The sequence below is a fragment of the Callospermophilus lateralis genome, unplaced genomic scaffold (assembly GCF_048772815.1).
Source record: "Callospermophilus lateralis isolate mCalLat2 unplaced genomic scaffold, mCalLat2.hap1 Scaffold_3695, whole genome shotgun sequence".
Lineage (NCBI taxonomy): Eukaryota > Metazoa > Chordata > Mammalia > Rodentia > Sciuridae > Callospermophilus > Callospermophilus lateralis.
The window spans coordinates 88,894-93,632 of NW_027514155.1; the positions used below are offsets into that span (position 1 = coordinate 88,894).

The following is a 4,739-nucleotide window of genomic DNA, read 5'->3' on the forward strand; positions in this document are numbered from 1 at the left end:
ATGGACTGGGTGACTTGCAGCCCAGAGTGAGGTGGCTGGGGTGGGAGGGGGGAAGAGAGGAGTGAGTGTGTGTCTGTGTGTGTGTGTTTGTGAGAGAGAGAGAGAGAGAGAGAGAGAGAGCGAGAGAGACAGGGTGACAGACAGAAGGGCCAAGGAAAGAGACACACTGAGTGGGAGATGGAGACAGGAGGCCTCCTCACAGGCCAGTAGAGTCACAAAGGTGAAGGAGAGATGGATGAGCAGAGAGATAGACAGAAAGACATCTGCTTCCAGAGTGTGTGTGTGTGTGTGTGTGTGTGAGAGAGAGAGAGAGAGAGAGAGAGAGAGAGAGACAGAGATAGAGAGAGAGAGAGAGAAAGAGAGAGAGATGGGTGAAGAGACAGACTCAGGGCTGGGACCCTCAGGAGGAAGGCGTTGGGAAGGGAGGCAGAGTTGCCAAGGGACGGACCTAGGGAGAGACGCTGGATGGACTCTCTCACTCCCAGGACCTGGGTGGCCACGCTCTGCTGGTGTGGCAAGAACGGGTGGGGAGCGGCCCCTGCGGGTGGGCCCTGTGTTCTGGGGAAAAGCAGGTGTGCGCCTCCCCACCCCCCATCCGGGAGTGTGAGTGGTGGGGGGGGGTGGGGGTCGGTCAGGGTGCACAGGACTGGTCGAGGCCTGGACCAGGCTCGGCTCCGCCGGGTCGCCTGGAGTGTCCTAGCGTCCCTGGAGAGAGCCAGGCCAGTGTGGCTCACTGCAGGCGCTGGGCGCTGGGCGCCGGAGGCGAGGCGGGAGGCGGGAGGCGGGAGGCCATCCGCAGGCCTGAAGGGACACCGGGAGCCCAGGGCTGCCCCTGCGCCCTACCCCCGGGCCCGGGGGTCACGGCCTGAGGCGGTCACGGACACTGTTTCCGGGCCACGCAAGAAAAGTGCGTGTGGGAAGGGGCGCAAAAGCCTACAGCACCCGGTATTCCCAGGCGGTCTCCCATCCAAGTACTAACCAGGCCCGACCCTGCTTAGCTTCCGAGATCAGAGGAGATCGGGCGCGTTCAGGGTGGTATGGCCGTAGACGGCGGAGGCTGCCCCGGAACGCCTCAAGAGACTGCGCCGGCTTCCACCCTTCAGCCAGGGGCAGGGGAGGGCAGGGGAGGGCAGGGCAGCGGTGGAGGGGGCCAACACAGCGGGTGTTCCCAGGGGGCCTCCCTCGCCCCGCCCCAGCACTGCCCAGCGCTCCTCAACTCAACTCCAGGCTGGCTTTCTCGCTCCGACCTGACTCGGTCCCCGCGGCGGCGCGGGGGTCCTGGGAGACTGGCCGGCTCTCCCTCTCGGGTCCTCGGCCGGGCCGGATCGGGTCGGGGTGGAGTGGGCTAGGCGGGGCTGACAGGGGCTGAGTCCCGCCTCCACCTCTGCCCCTGGGCACCTGGCTCCACCTACCGGGAGCCCCGCCCCGGCCTGGCCTGGCCTCTGCCCCTCCTCGCCGAGCCCCAAGACCCCCGACCCCCGGGCACCCGGCACCCGCACCGCCACCCCACCCAGCCCTTCGCCTGGCCGAGAATCCCCAGAGAATCCCCAGCTGCCGCCGCCCGCGCTACCCTAGCCTAGCCTAGCCGAGCAGAGCCGAGCCGGGCGCCCAGAGAGCCAGGGGCGAAGACGGGAGCAGACACCCCGGCCCCCCGCGCCCCCCACCGGACACCCCAGAGACCCTGACAGAGGCCCAGCGCCCCAGCTGGAAATGCAGTGGGACTGGGCAATGGCGAGCGGCCGGCCACACACAACACCTGTGCGGGGAGCCAACCTCAGGGAGGGCCCGAGGAGGAACACACGCAGGGACCCACAGACAACCGGTCAGCGGGTGGCGAGCCGGCTGTGGCCCGCTGGTTCCCAGTCAGTCAGTCAGTCAGTCAGTCAGTCAGTCACAGGGCCAGGCTCAGAAGTGCGCCGCTGGGGCGCGGGCCTCGCCCTGAGTTCCCCATCCACTCTGCTTTGTCCACTCTGCACAGCAGCGCTTGGCCGCCCCGCACCCCCACCGCCACCCCCACCCTACCCTACCTCACCCCCACCCCACCACACTCTACCCCACCCCCGAGTGACTCCCTTCGGACTGAGTGCCAAGGTCGGAGGGCTCTGCGCCTTGTTTGTACACCTCAAGGACCAGGACCTGTACAGCACCGCCCTGAGGAAGGGCAGAGACCCCTCCGTCCATTTGTCCATGGGCTGTGCTCCCGGAAAGGACCGCCTGTGAAAGTAGCGTTCCGAGTCAAACCCCGTCAGAGCCCAGTCGACGGCCTCACCAGACCGGAATCCCCCTCACCCGCAAGCCTTGCGGGGGGCCGGGGGGAGCAGCGGTTGCGGGGGGTCGCGCGCCCACCGGGCCTTCAGGCCCTGCCTCGCGGCCAGGCGTCTCCAGGTGGAGGGTTCGCCGCGAACAAAGGGGCCTCTGCCTCCCTGTCCCCACCGCCCGGCCTTGGCCTTCAGCTCCCCTCGGCACGTGGTCCTCCCCGGCAACCTCCTGGCCCCGAACCACTTGCCTGCTCCGAAGGCTGCTTCCTCCTCTTCTCGGAGCACCTGCCCTCCTTTGACATCTGCTCTCTTGCTTGGCTCCCAGCGCAGCCTCCTAAGACCCTGTGGCCTCCTGGGCCTTCTCTCAGCCTCTGCCCTGCACACACCCTGAAGACGTGCACTCACTTCAAGGGGGATGTGGGAATCCACTCTTACATCCACGGGAAGTTAGATGGGAGATGAGAGAACCTGTGACCGCCCAGTCTCGAGGCTGCCATGGACTGGGTGACTTGCAGCCCAGAGTGAGGTGGCTGGGGTGGGAGGGGGAAGAGAGGAGTGAGTGTGTGTCTGTGTGTGTGTGTTTGTGAGAGAGAGAGAGAGAGAGAGAGAGAGAGCGAGAGAGACAGGGTGACAGACAGAAGGGCCAAGGAAAGAGACACACTGAGTGGGAGATGGAGACAGGAGGCCTCCTCACAGGCCAGTAGAGTCTCAAAGGTGAAGGAGAGATGGATGAGCAGAGAGATAGACAGAAAGACATCTGCTTCCAGAGTGTGTGTGTGTGTGTGTGTGTGTGAGAGAGAGAGAGAGAGAGAGAGAGAGAGCGAGAGAGACAGGGTGACAGACAGAAGGGCCAAGGAAAGAGACACACTGAGTGGGAGATGGAGACAGGAGGCCTCCTCACAGGCCAGTAGAGTCACAAAGGTGAAGGAGAGATGGATGAGCAGAGAGATAGACAGAAAGACATCTGCTTCCAGAGTGTGTGTGTGTGTGTGTGTGTGAGAGAGAGAGAGAGAGAGAGAGAGAGGAGAGAGAGAGACAGAGATAGAGAGAGAGAGAGAGAAAGAGAGAGAGATGGGTGAAGAGACAGACTCAGGGCTGGGACCCTCAGGAGGAAGGCGTTGGGAAGGGAGGCAGAGTTGCCAAGGGACGGACCTAGGGAGAGACGCTGGATGGACTCTCTCACTCCCAGGACCTGGGTGGCCACGCTCTGCTGGTGTGGCAAGAACGGGTGGGGAGCGGCCCCTGCGGGTGGGCCCTGTGTTCTGGGGAAAAGCAGGTGTGCGCCTCCCCACCCCCCATCCGGGAGTGTGAGTGGTGGGGGGGGGTGGGGGTCGGTCAGGGTGCACAGGACTGGTCGAGGCCTGGACCAGGCTCGGCTCCGCCGGGTCGCCTGGAGTGTCCTAGCGTCCCTGGAGAGAGCCAGGCCAGTGTGGCTCACTGCAGGCGCTGGGCGCTGGGCGCCGGAGGCGAGGCGGGAGGCGGGCCGCAGGCCTGAAGGGACACCGGGAGCCCAGGGCTGCCCCTGCGCCCTACCCCCGCGGGCCCGGGGGTCACGGCCTGAGGCGGTCACGGACACTGTTTCCGGGCCACGCAAGAAAAGTGCGTGTGGGAAGGGGGCGCAAAAGCCTACAGCACCCGGTATTCCCAGGCGGTCTCCCATCCAAGTACTAACCAGGCCCGACCCTGCTTAGCTTCCGAGATCAGACGAGATCGGGCGCGTTCAGGGTGGTATGGCCGTAGACGGCGGAGGCTGCCCCGGAACGCCTCAAGAGCCTGCGCCGGCTTCCACCCTTCAGACCAGGGGCAGGGGAGGGCAGGGGAGGGCAGGGCAGCGGTGGAGGGGGCCAACACAGCGGGTGTTCCCAGGGGGCCTCCCTCGCCCCGCCCCAGCACTGCCCAGCGCTCCTCAACTCAACTCCAGGCTGGCTTTCTCGCTCCGACCTGACTCGGTCCATGCGGCGGCGCGGGGGTCCTGGGAGACTGGCCGGCTCTCCCTCTCGGGTCCTCGGCCGGGCCGGATCGGGTCGGGGTGGAGTGGGCTAGGCGGGGCTGACAGGGGCTGAGTCCCGCCTCCACCTCTGCCCCTGGGCACCTGGCTCCACCTACCGGGAGCCCCGCCCCGGCCTGGCCTGGCCTCTGCCCCTCCTCGCCGAGCCCCAAGACCCCCGACCCCCGGGCACCCGGCACCCGCACCGCCACCCCACCCAGCCCTTCGCCTGGCCGAGAATCCCCAGAGAATCCCCAGCTGCCGCCGCCCGCGCTACCCTAGCCTAGCCTAGCCGAGCAGAGCCGAGCCGGGCGCCCAGAGAGCCAGGGGCGAAGACGGGAGCAGACACCCCGGCCCCCCGCGCCCCCCACCGGACACCCCAGAGACCCTGACAGAGGCCCAGCGCCCCAGCTGGAAATGCAGTGGGACTGGGCAATGGCGAGCGGCCGGCCACACACAACACCTGTGCGGGGAGCCACCCTCAGGGAGGGCCC

General features: G+C 66.6%; 2 non-coding genes across 2 annotated transcripts; both read right to left on the minus strand.

The window, feature by feature from the left end:
- Positions 1–930: 930 nt before the first annotated feature.
- LOC143640617 (5S ribosomal RNA) lies at positions 931–1,049 on the minus strand. The gene has a single exon (XR_013155039.1). It is a non-coding gene; the product is annotated as a 5S ribosomal RNA (ribosomal RNA).
- A 2,832-nt stretch (positions 1,050–3,881) lies between these two features.
- On the minus strand, positions 3,882–4,000 carry LOC143640613 (5S ribosomal RNA). The gene has a single exon (XR_013155035.1). It is a non-coding gene; the product is annotated as a 5S ribosomal RNA (ribosomal RNA).
- Between the last annotated feature and the right edge of the window lie 739 nt (positions 4,001–4,739).